The sequence below is a fragment of the Littorina saxatilis genome, unplaced genomic scaffold, assembly GCF_037325665.1.
Source record: "Littorina saxatilis isolate snail1 unplaced genomic scaffold, US_GU_Lsax_2.0 scaffold_1066, whole genome shotgun sequence".
NCBI lineage: Eukaryota > Metazoa > Mollusca > Gastropoda > Littorinimorpha > Littorinidae > Littorina > Littorina saxatilis.
Window position 1 is genome coordinate 4,866 of NW_027128352.1, and position 13,157 is coordinate 18,022.

General features: G+C 40.5%; 1 long non-coding RNA gene across 1 annotated transcript; it reads right to left on the reverse strand.

Moving 5' to 3' along the window:
• Window positions 1-407: 407 nt before the first annotated feature.
• On the reverse strand, window positions 408-7,605 carry LOC138956708 (uncharacterized). Its single transcript, XR_011452763.1, has 6 exons — window positions 7,159-7,605; window positions 6,567-6,662; window positions 5,997-6,091; window positions 5,322-5,384; window positions 4,888-4,981; window positions 408-1,628 (listed from the first exon to the last, which is right to left on the reverse strand). It is a non-coding gene; the product is annotated as an uncharacterized lncRNA (long non-coding RNA).
• Between the last annotated feature and the right edge of the window lie 5,552 nt (window positions 7,606-13,157).

The following is a 13,157-nucleotide window of genomic DNA, read 5'->3' on the forward strand; positions in this document are numbered from 1 at the left end:
ACCTGGATCGCCGACAAACGAGGGGAGCTCACTCCGAGTCGACAATAAAAGCAAGTAAGTTATTCCCCCTCCAAAAATGGCTGCCTCCAAGACGAAATCACCGATTGAGTGGTAACTCCGTGCTGGTTGTCGATTTGGGTCTCTCCTTCCCACTTGATCATGGTGCACGAAGCCTGGTAATCTTGAACTTTAGTGTGTTAAATTCATAGCTCAGAATCGAGTGGCATACTTTACTTATTTTAGATCCAAGTACCTGTAATCAAGCCCAAGAACATTTATCATGAAATTAATTGACGGATTAAGCTCCAAACCTAAGCATAATTAATTAATTTGGTTGTTTGATCGGCGAAAATGGCGTAGGTTGTCAACCAAGGGACTTCAATTACACGACAAAGTTGCCTCCCCTGTCCCCTGACACGGATAATTCCTTCTTTGACGCATGTAATTTGTAAACAAAATGCATTCGTACCAGAGTACGCTATGATTCGTACAGTTCATCGGAGTTCATTCCGTGACTTTAAAGGGATCTAAAACACTTGTTATGATTACAAGTGCAGGTTCTCCAAATTTGGAGGCTTGAATGCCTCTGAATTATGAGCTATGAATTTAACACATTAAAGTTCAAGATTACCCGAAGCCTTCTATGTCATTTACCCTCCTGGGTTAAAGGTTATAAATTGATTCGAGAAAATAACATGACTGGTATGGACTGATCATTGTGTCTACCGTGGAGCCATCGGGGTTCTATGGGAAATGCTACACAAAAAAACTTGCCTGTGAAAAGGGAAAGACGGTGACCAAAAATAAATGATGATAGCGATATTTCTAATTGTGGATCAGCAGAGTCGAGAAGCATACATGTTTTCCAAAGTGTGTGTGCGTGTCTGTCTGTCCACGTGTGTGTTTGAGCTCTTTTCGGTACAGAATATGAGTTTGGGGATTGAGTGAAGAGGGAGACCTAAAAAAAAAACTACTCGGGATTTTGGTTCTTTTTATCACAATTCAGTCTGTTTTAATTTTCAAGTTATATCAGAAATTTTCTATTTGCACTGATACACTGGAATCCCTTGTGGATGTATTGCTTTAAGGGTCTACAAATAGTACTACTGAACCAAAATCATCCTGTTTCTTTACGTTTTGAGCAATTCAATTGGTCTTGGTTTTTGTTTTTTAAAAATTTGATTCCTCTTCATTCTTCTCAAAAAAAAGCTTTCATTGCGATAAACAAAACATTACTGGATAGACGTTTTCTTGGAGAACGTCTGTATTAGCAAGCATTTAAAGTAGGAGGACGATATGGAACGTACGATAAAAGGATGTGCTTTAGCTTTCTGTCTCATCATTTATAAATGTTGCCCTTCAATCACACACACACACACACACACACACACTTTTGATCCAGCTCCAACCATATTTCATAAGGCTTTATTCAGGGTTGTCTCTTGTTCTTAAACATCCGATTTCTAAGCACACGTCTGTGCTGAGAATATGAACATGAACCGATATGAACATCAATGTCAGCCGCCTTTTTATTATGAAATAATGTTCATTTGTGTTCCAAACACTTCCGAAGAATACTTGTTGGTGTGTCTTCAGTCGCCCTGACATCATCAAAACTCGACCCTGTCCTGCAAAAATACAAATATATACAGGGTGACACCCAAACATTCAACCCAAACAAATGCTTATTTCTTTTACATCTGTTGACCGAATGAGTTATCTTCCTTCTTTTTTTTGGTCCCTGTCCTGTCCTGTCTTGTCTTGTCTTGTCTTGTCATCCCTCTATTGGCCTACTGGCAACCTTTTTCTAACTTGTCTTGTCTTGTCATGTCTTGTCTTGTCTTGTATTGTATTTTCATTTAGCATACATTTGGGTAAAGGTTTGCGAACAGGTAAGGGGTGTAAGAGAGAGAGAGAGAGAGAGAGAGAGAGAGAGAGAGAGAGAGAGAGAGAGAGAGAGAGAGAGAGAGAGAGATGGTGGTGGTCTATGTTACATTACACAGGTCAACACAGTTGCAAGTTCATAGGTTAAAGGCTGCCCTTTTCGTAGCGTTCATTAATTAATTCCTATTGTTTACATGTGCCAATAATGTTATAAAACTGTACCTAAGGGGATATAATAACGATTGTCTGTAGCTTTCGAAAACAGAAAAAAATATTTCAGTATTGCAAAGTGGTGTTGATAGTGTCGAATGTAAACAGAACAGTCTCAAAGTGAAAGTGGATGTTTTCCGGCAATTGCGAAGTTAACAAGAATACAGAAAAGCGCGCTTTCCTGCTTAGCACAATCCGCTACCGCGCTAATCTGGCGTGTCAATATCACTACGTTTTGCACGTGGAAGGTGAGCGATTTCCTTCACGCGGGGATTGACGAAGCTGTACTGTCTGTGTTGACGGTCTAAAAATAGCCCAAGCCCTGGAGAACTGTTTCTAATGATAGCAATAAACTTTTATTAAGAATTGATTATTACTTGTAATTGGTAAGGACTTCAAACCTAAAACTTTGCAGGAAGCTTAATTTATACATCCCCGCAACGATGGGAAAAGCCCTGGAAGTAAGTAAACTAATTAAATAGGACTTTGTCAGCCTTTAAATGAGGGGTTATTGTGTATAGTGAGGAAATAATTTTCTGATGTATTTTTAATTCATTATTGGTGTTTTATGCAACATGTACGGTCAATATTGAAAGTTTAAAAAAAGTACTGCCCTCACATTAATACGAAGGCGGGATCACAGCTGGATAAGACAAGGTACGGCAATTTCGACCCGGAGGTCTCTTTCAGGGCGCACAGAGGATGAGACAACACAGGAGAAAAGAAAAAAACCCACAGATATAGCACACGGAAGGAACGATTACAGCAGTTATAATTAAATTACTTTGTGGGTCAGGGTTTTTTAGGAGTACAGGGGAAACCCCTTTTAAGACCTTAAAAAATGTGAGAAAATCAAGTCTTAAAATGGAAGGGGTCTAAAAATGGGGGTAATTTACAGAGGTTATGAACAGAACATCTTCTTCTTCTTCAGCGTTCCAGAAATTCTGGTGACGTGTGAGCTTGTTTGCCCATTTGGGTTCCCCACACTATACTCTGAGAGCATAGTCAGCTTCACTCCGCTTTCGTTGAGTAGGCATGCTGGGTATTTTCGTGTTTCCATAACCCACCAAACTCTGACATGGTTTACAGGATCTTTTCCGTGCGCACTTGGTCTTGTGCTTGCGTGTACACACGAAGGGGATTAAATCACTAAGCAGGTCTGCACATAAGTTGACCTGGGAGATCGGAAAAATCTCCACTCTCAACCCACCAGGCGGCAGCGACCGGGATTCGAACTCACGACCTCCCGATTAGGAGGCCGACGTCTTACCACTGCGCACCACTTCACCCGTCACAGAACATCTAAAGAAGCAAGATCTTAAAAAGGAGGAAGTCTGAAATGAATGGGTCTGAAAGGGGGGTTCCACTGTGGAAAAGTACCTGTCAGTTTACCTGTATGTATTAGGACTGGGTGGCCGAGTGGTAACGCACTTGCGCTCGGAAGCGAGAGGTTGCGAGTTCGACCCTGGGTCAGGGCGTTAGCAATTTTCTCCCCCCTTTCCTAACCTAGGTGGTGGGTTCAAGTGCTAGTCTTTCGGATGAGACGAAAAACCGAGGTCCCTTCCGTGTACACTACATTGGGGTGTGCACGTTAAAGATCCCACGATTGACAAAAGGGTCTTTCCTGGCAAAATTGTATAGGCATAGATAAAAATGTCCACCAAAATACCCGTGTGACTTGGAATAATAGGCCGTGAAAAGTAGGATATGCGCCGAAATGGCTGCGATCTGCTGGCCGATGTGAATGCGTGATGTATTGTGTAAAAAAATTCCATCTCACACGGCATAAATAAATCCCTGCGCCTTGAATATGTGCGCGATATAAATTGCATAAAAATAAAAAATAAAATAAAAAAATAAAAATCCCTGCGCTTAGAACTGTACCCACGGAATACGCGCGATATAAGCCTCATATTGATTGATTGAATAAGACCACCCCTGACATGCGGCACATACCAAATATCTACAAGTGCTTTGTGTGAACAGTAAAAAAAATTGTTTTCCTTTTTGCGAATTCATTTCATTAAACACAACAACAACAAAATTCATCAAATTCCAGCTGAGCAGAACGGCTTTCACAATTATGACTGGGCCTTTAAAGGCATGTTCCTCACCATATTACCCAGCATATCAGACACCACATGTTTGACTAGGTTTTTACATGGGAACAACAAGACTATACAGGATGGTAAAAAAACCTCCCTATTTTCTTTTTAATCACATTTTTGACTGCGAAAAAAAAAAAGAGATCAAAAAGGAAATAGGGCGCTTTTTTTTAGACACCCCTTTTTACGTCCAGCTTCTTTTGGTGGAGATTCAAGTTACAGACACATGTGAAATTCATTAAGCAAACAGGTTCCCACTATGCACTGCCACAGAACACAACCAGGTTATTAATGTGCGGTACAGTGTATAATTATGTTTAAGTAAAAGGATGCCCTTCTTTTGTTTAATTGGAGCATCTATGATGTCTGACATTTTGGTTCTAACGGTAAGGAACGTATGTTTAGGCTCTAATAAGGACAGTTTGTCTTGTCAAAAGCCTCATGCATATTCCTTCCTCCCCATGCAAGACTTTCTTTTATTTGAATATCTGCCTTTATAGTACAAAAATCAAATAAAAAGGTCGCACTCTGCGCATAGCGACAAAAATCGCAATTTTACCAAGAAAACCTCACACTCTTTATGTGGAGAAAGACCCTGACTGTTGCAGTATGTTATGCATTTGAAAACATCTGAAATTGTGTACTTGAATTCTACAGTTTGATCAGTTCTGTGTGTTTAAAAAGTTACCTTGATCATTCTGACATGCTCTTGCTCAAATCACATCCCAGACAATATTGTAGACTCCATTGATAGACGCTGTGGTGCATGGGAGAACTGCATTCTGAGGAAACGAAAAAAATATACACTGAGGAAGAACAGTCACAACAACATTTGCAGCAGCAACAGGCTATATAATTTTATTCAAAGAACACTTAAATAAGGTAAAATGGAAATCAGTGTTGTGTCAGTAAATTTGATTTGGGGGAGATGGAAGGATTGGGGTGGGGGTTTAGAGGCGGGGATAGAAGGATAGCTGGGAACCGGGGAAGGTGGGGTGGCTAACACAGTTTGATCATGTAATGACTGGTACAATGTTTAATATATCTAAAAAGGCAGCAACTCTGTAATGCATTATGTGAACCAACTTCTCCATTAACTAAATAAAGATAAGTAAAAGTTACCTCTTTCATTCTGGAATCTTTTTGGTCCCATCACAGCTCAGACGCAGACTCAATGGACAGATACTGTAATGATGAAAAAAACACCAGCATTTTAAGGGAGAACAAGAATTATGCAGAGAGGAGAAACAGTAATGAGTAAGAACAGCAGCAGCAGCAGCAGACTCAATACTCTTACTCTACATAACACTCTCACTGAATGACTGATTCAGTAACTAAATCCCAGTGAAGTGCAAGTGATCAAAATTACTGATGTAAAAACAGAGAGAGGGAGAGAGAGAGAGAGACAGACAGACAGAGACAGACAGACAGAGACAATGCGAGTGTGTGTGTGTGTGTGTGTGTGTGTGTGTGTGTGTGTGTGTGTGTGTGTGTGTGTGTGTGTGTGTACATGGGAAATGCAGTGCCATTGAAAACAAACACTTGCTTCATTTAAATATCAACAGTTATACAACATAAGAGGCACTAGAAAAGTTGTACATGAAAATAAATGTTGCTCTTGCTGATGGAAAAAGAGCAGGGGGAGAGGGTCGATGTTGCTTGCACTTGCAGATAATTATGCACTAACATCCAGCTGTTTTTCTGGGTGTACTGTAACCCTGTAATGTTTAAGCAGAAATGTTTGTGGATCACGTTATGCTTCTGCTTTTAGATCAGTTTGAGTATTTGCAATATTACCTGGATCATTGCGGCATCCTCTTGATCACATCACATTTGAGACTTTGACCTATATAGACTCCATGGGCAGACGCTGAAGTTATTACAAGGGCATTCTGAAAAATGACAATACAAATGCAGAGATGTAGAACTTTACATTACACTTACAGAAGCAACAACCAGAGAGCTGATTTATACAGGTAGAGAGAGAGAGAAAGAGAAGAAGAAGTAAAAGAAAAAAGAGAGCATAGAAAGAGAGAGGGGGTGGGGGATGGGGCAAAGGGAGTGTGTAATGTGACGTGAGGAAGGGGAAGAGCAATGGAAAATGAAACTCTCAGTACTTTTAATTTATATTAACAGTTATGGAACTATTTGAGCACTCCCCATAACCACAAACAAGGTACAGACGGCAACATATGTTGCACGGAAGGGTGGGGGTAGTTGGACTGGAGAGTGTTGTTATGGGGTTAGGGTGGTGCTGGGGCGGAGTGTGTATGTAACTTGATAATAATAAGCATGATCAGTTAGAGAGCTAACAACTATCTTGATCTTCACAGACATAAATTGCACAATGATTTCACCAGCATGTACCTTTATTTTTGCCCTTGAGTTAGGTGGAAGACAATGTTGAGTGGTGAACGCAAGTTGTATTGATCACTGGGTCATCCTGCGGTCCGGGCCATTGATCTGCACATTGCACCAGCACAAACAAACACAATGTTATGATATGATCTCAATCAGCCTGCATGGTCAATCATGAATCTAAGAACACAAACACTGTCCAGATCTAATTGAAAACGAGATCATCATTACTAGGGAAATTCAATGAAAATCTAGCAGTCAACGAAGCAGATAGATAGATCTGTCCTTGCGATTGTTGTTGCAAGCAGATAAATGTGTGAACTTCCTTATCTCAACGTTATCATTCAACATATTGATATTTTGCCTGATGGATGTTGTGCCGATGAGATAAACAAACAATCAAAATCAAAGTCATAAACTTTTGAAGAAAAAAATTAAACAAATTGAGCAGAAAGAATCTAGCTTACTGCTGTGCTGATTTCGACAAAATCAATGCGTTTACATGCCGAAGTCATTCCTGCTTTTATTCATATCATACTAGATGATCCTAATGCACAACAATACGAAAACGAGCTCAGCGAAATGAGTAACACTGCCTCACCTGCACTAACACAATGCTGCAGAAGCGAAGGTCGTCTACGACTGGAAATTTCAAAGTCGAACAGCGGCGTTTTTTCACTCTCAGCGGTTGTCTTGCTCGGAAAAGTGAAAAGCTTAACTTGAAATCGAACGGAAGTCACCATTCTACCTTTTCGTTCAAGCGTTGTTTTTATAAAATCTCAGAAAATGTAATTTTGACTTGGGTGATTTCGTCCGCCATTGAGATTCAGTTTTTCAATAATTTGTCTTCCTCCTTGGCAGAAGAGTCAAAGGTTCGGCCCGATCTTCAAGGTTCCCAAGACATGACTTGCAAACCCCGAACCTAGTTCGCCGAACCCCCCAAACCTAGTTCGAAAACTCAGGTTCGTCTGGTTAAGAACCAAGACAAGTTCGCCGAACCAGTCTTGAGGTTTGCCGAACCCCACGAACCTAGTTCGCGAACCAAAGGTTCGTCTGGTTAAGAACAGCCTTTACGGACATATGAATACCAAAAAGAAAACACTGAAAATTGCATGTGAATATAAAGCATAGATAGAGAGACCGGGACAGGCAGTCGGAGAGAGGGAGAGAGAGCAACAAATAAAAGCTGAGAGACCGAGTGGGCAGCAGATTTGTCGAGTTTCCAGAAACCCTATTGATTTTTAGCTCTTCGCTGTGTGATGATGATGACGGTGGTGGGAAGTAGTTGTAAGAGTGTTGCGGAGGATTCTGTACAGATACATAGATACTGTCTTTGTGATCTACAGGTTCTGTCTCTTTTGCCCTTGCCGTAACTCCCCCCTTGCTTCCCTCCCTTGGCAACGGCTCCCAAGAGAACGCGCCTGTCTGCCTGGCGCCTGCAGATCGCTTCGTACTGAGTTGGGAACATGGACTCAAAACGACTGCAGGTCAACCGTCAGAAAACTAGCCTTGACTTAGCAACGAACATCTGGCCACTTGTTGTTTGATCGTATGTCGATGACAAATCTGAAACAGATGTACTGCGAACGTACCATGATAAAAACTTTAAAAAATAAAATAAAAACTTGAATAAAATACTAGAAAGGTCAGTTTATGCTTGAAACGATCATAATTGACAACACGAGATCATTGATATATCAATCTTTAAAGTGGATTAAAAAGATCTAAAATAACAAAGAAACAAATAATATTGACTAACAGATTAATAAAAACGGCATGATATGATTGGAACAAAATTAAAACAATACAAACAAGAGCAGTCCAGAAACGTATGGCAGAATGCAAAACCCAAGGCTTTAGTGAATATTCTCTTTTGTCAATGGTCAAACATTTTGAACTCAAAGCCATGACGTTCCCTACACAAGGCTTTGATAACGAACGGATAAGGGGCGGAATTCCTTAGTCATATTACAGTTGAAAATTCAAAGCGGGTCGGCTTCACTCAATTTCTTGGCATCAGAGGCTTGACATAAATTAGGAAAACAAATGGTTGGACCCATCATGGACCAACGAAAACGCTGTAGGGCAGAATTAATATTTTGGGGTCCTGATTTGGCCTATTATGGTCCGCTGGACCCGAAAAGCAACAGCTAACTAACTAACTAACTAGAATTAATATTTTGATGGTATTTTTCAACGTTCTCAGCGTCACTGCAGGAAGTGGCGTTCTCAGCGTGCAGAAAGTGAGAGTCAAGTCCCTTTGTATCAACAACGAAAATCTTTGCATCTTTGAATGAATCGAAACTTCCTGCAGTGACGCTGAGAACGTTGAAAAATACCATCAAAATATTAATTCTGTCCAACCATTTGTTTTCCTAAGTTATGTCAAGCCTCTGATGCCAAGAAATTGAGTGAAGCCGACCCGCTTTGAATTTTCAACTGTAATATGACTAAGGAGTTACGCCCCTTATCCGTTCGTTATCAAAGCCTTGTGTAGGGAACGTCATGGCTTTGAGTTCAAAATGATGGTCAAACAGCAGTTTTTGAAATACGATTTATTTCCCGACAGTCAACTTCCTGTGAACACTGATCTCTTTGCTGGTTTTCTGAAACTTGTATTTGCATGTGTGGTGATGATGACGGTGGTGGGAAGTAGTTGTAAGAGTGTTGCGGAGGATTCTGTACAGATACATAGATACTGTCTTTGTGATCTACAGGTTCTGTCTCTTTTGCCCTTGCCGTAACTCCCCCCTTGCTTCCCTCCGTTGGAAATTAATCTCTGAAAGTATTCCTTCTACTTTCTCTGCAGACCAAAGACATATTTTCAAACGGCATGTACGTGTTGCTGAAATCAAAATTTTAAATGTCTCGTTGAAAATGAAAATATCACTTGCATGGGATGGAACCCACTGAACCCCACTGTAATACATCCCACGTAGGAAAACATTATCGCAATACAATCTTCCGTGTCTTCTCAAGGGACAGTAGTCCACATTTCCGCGAGAAAAGTCCCCAAGGATTTGACAAAATCAAAGTACAAAATCTCCCACTGGCAATAAAGAAGCTTTTCGTTTGTTGTTGCGTCAGTTTTATTTATGGCCGACGATAGATTCATAAACAGTCAAATTATGAACTATTGTATTTTAATTACAACAAGAGGCGAAGCCTTCAAGGCTCACGTAAGAAATCAACAAACAGTAACACAAACTCACTCCGTCACACATACACACACACAGTAAGCATAGGTGACACGGTGCAAGAGTGCGAGACACTAGATCTAGATCTGTCTGTCTGTAGCCTACTTACGGGGACACGACTGCCAGATGGCCAGATCGACACTGCGCTTTCGACAGCGCTTCCTCGCGCAGACACTAGAAACACGCTGTGCAGATTAACCTGTAGGAAATCTCCTTTGGTATCTTCTTTATCTATTTTTCTGGAGCTACGAAACCGAACAATGTGAAATCGTCTTCTCCGAATCGGCGAACTGCAGCTGGGTGATAACTGTATCTATACCATAATCCTTCACGCGATCTGACCTAACCTTGACCCCTGACCTGGTCTACATACCACACACGACACAAACCAGTCAGCTGTTTTTACCCCCCAAAAAAACTCCACCACCCGTTTTCTTTGGATACACACTTTAACTACATACGTGCCGACAAAATGTTGATCATTGCTTCAATACTTTGAAGCTGTTGCTTGAATAATAACCAGGTAAAATTAGTATTTCGGTGTTCAGTCAAATGTTAAAGTTTCTACCACAGACATACATACATACGCACGCACGCACGCACGCACAGACAGACAAAAGTTAGCATCGCATAGGCTACACTTACGTGAGCCAAAAATGACCATTGGAAAATGTACATAATTATAGTAAAACAGTTCGATTTGGGTGATTTATTGGAAATTGAGTTAAATATTAGAAGTACATAATGGTATGAATTTTTGTTAAAGTTAACATATTATGTGCTTGATTAATTAAGTTGTTGATTAGAATGTAAGAATGTGATAAAAAAAAAAGATTTATGATTTTTTTAAGAGAGAGAGAGAGAGAGACAGAGAGAGAGAGAGAGAGAGAGAGAGAGAGAGAGAGAGAGAGAGAGAGAGAAAGAGAGAGAGAGAGAGAGATAGGCACACAAAAATAAAAGAACTAGCAACCTGTATGCAACCGAGGTAAAAAAAATATAAAAATATAATAATAAATAAATAAAGAATAAAAATAAAAATTCAGAGTGTGGCCAAGGGGAAAATGTTTAATATGTATCACAATCTGACTCAAAACAAATAAATTAATTACGCATGCAATGTCCCAAGTTCTTTCTGTCACTAATAATGTAACTCACCAACAGGGGAACCTGTTTGGTCATAGTGTGTAAAGATGGCCTGAAAGTATTTTTCGTTCTTGATGCTCGTATCATATTACGAATAATAAATACAACTTAAATATGATCTGGAAGAAGTATAAGTATTAAATCTGGCTGACCTTCCAAGAGCGCTTTATCTGCAGCAGACTTTGAAAGGTAGATTAATTTATACATGTGAGTTTCTGTTGATTCTTGTTTTTATTTCCAACAAACTCTCATCATCAACTAAACAAACAAGCATAATACGTGTATCAGTTGTACCTCTTCAAGACTTTACTTAAATCACAGTGTATACATTACATTAAACAGACAGGAATATAAAAACAAATAGACTGCAAACGTTCTAAAATTCAGAATTAAAAAAACCAAGAAATGTACGTTATTGTAACGTTTGATTTATGGCATTACAAAAGTTACAAACTAAAGATTAGTGAACTTAACACTTTGTAATGACACAGGCAGGGCCACGTGAGTCTGTGTACACATGATATCTTTCTCAACGAACGAACTTTTGGCACAGGCTAATCTACCATGAACTAGAATCTCCAGGCGTGCGCACTTAGTCTTATAGCGCAGTGTTCATTACATTTGTTTAACGCAGAAATGGCTACGCGTTTCCTTGTACGTAACATATTTTTCAACGGACGAACTTATGGTACAGGAAAATCTCCCCTGAACTAGCACCTTCAGGCGTGCGCACTTAGTCTTACATCACAGTGTTCAATACGTTTGTTTAACAAAGACAGGGCAACGTGATTCTTTGTACGTAACATCTTTCTCACAGCCCTGAAAGTCCCAATAAATGGTGCATTAGCCTTTGGCCTGTGCGTCTCATGTTCTAGCCAAAGAGCAAATTTTACTCGCCAAACGAACCATTTGTTTCAGCAACTTTACTCGCATTTGGCGAGTAGATGAACATTTTCTACTCTCCAGTAACATGTTTCTACTCGCCATGGCGAGTAAAATACTCGCCACTTTCAAGGCTGTCTCAACGAACGAACTTTTGGTACAGACTAATCTTCTCTTAACTTGCATCTTCACGCTGGCGCCTGATGACAGCCATGGCGATATCTTGGACTGGGTGACAGAGTGGTTGTTTGAAGGGCTTTCCGTCATTTCCGTTTTCTATCAGACAACGTTGACAAGTCGTCAGTCTCACGGTGTGACTGAGAAAATAGGTTCTTTTTCAATTTTGGTCGTGTCTTATCTGAACGTTGAAAATTGTCGTACAGCTCTGGTGAACGACCGGAGACGTGTCACTTGCTGGCGTAAAATGGAGATAATTCTGGTAGCTATGGGCAATGTGTTGACTCAAATCTGTTTGATGAGAAGATTTGAAAAGTGAGTTCGCCGCGAACAAGTAATCCAAGAAAATAGTCGTGGTCGACGTGCGTGTGTGTGTGTGTGTGTGTGTGTGTGTTCGTCTTTGTGTGTGTGTGTGTGTGTGTGTGTGTGTGTGTGTGTGTGTGTGTGTGTGTGCTCTTCTTTGTGTGTGTGTGTGTGTGTGTGTGTGTGTGTGTGTGTGTGTGTGTGTGTGTGTGTGTGTGTGTGTGCGTGTGTTAGTGTTCGTCTTTGTGTTGTGTGTGTGTGTGTGTGTGTGTGTGTGTGTGTGTGTGTGTGTGTGTGTGTGTCTTTTTGTGTGTTCGTCTTGGTGTGTCTTTTTGTGTGTGTTGCGTGTAAGTTTTCAGCTTGGGTTCCAGGTGTGTTCGGGCTGAAAGTGAATAGCACATTGCGAACTTTCCATCCATTTACGTCATACGTTATCGTTGGCCTTCCAAGTCGGCGTTTTACCTTGATCCTCTCTTTGGAAAGAGTTAAGGGCTTAGAACTTACTTCGATTTTTTCGATTTTTGCACTGTGCAAAACGTCTTTGTTCCTGGAGTCTAACTTCAGTTCCTCCACAACAGGAATAACTGAGTTCTGGGTCAGAAGACCAGACTCGCAATTTCTCCTTTCAGCGGAAAATAACGTCAGACATTCATAGTCAGATAGTGATGTCCAGTTCACGACCTCGCATTTTTTGTGTCCGTTCGTCCGAGGACTAGACGATAAGCTTTGAATAAATTTGTTTTGGTAATAGACACATTCTTCGCCGTTCGTCATCGCCGGAACGCATTATTGTCAGCCTTGGATGGTCTTTTGTGATTCAGTCTGTCTGCTAGAGACTGGCGTTAAAACAGCGTCCAGTGCTATCATAGAAGTGTGAGCCTTTCTTGATCAGGTTCAA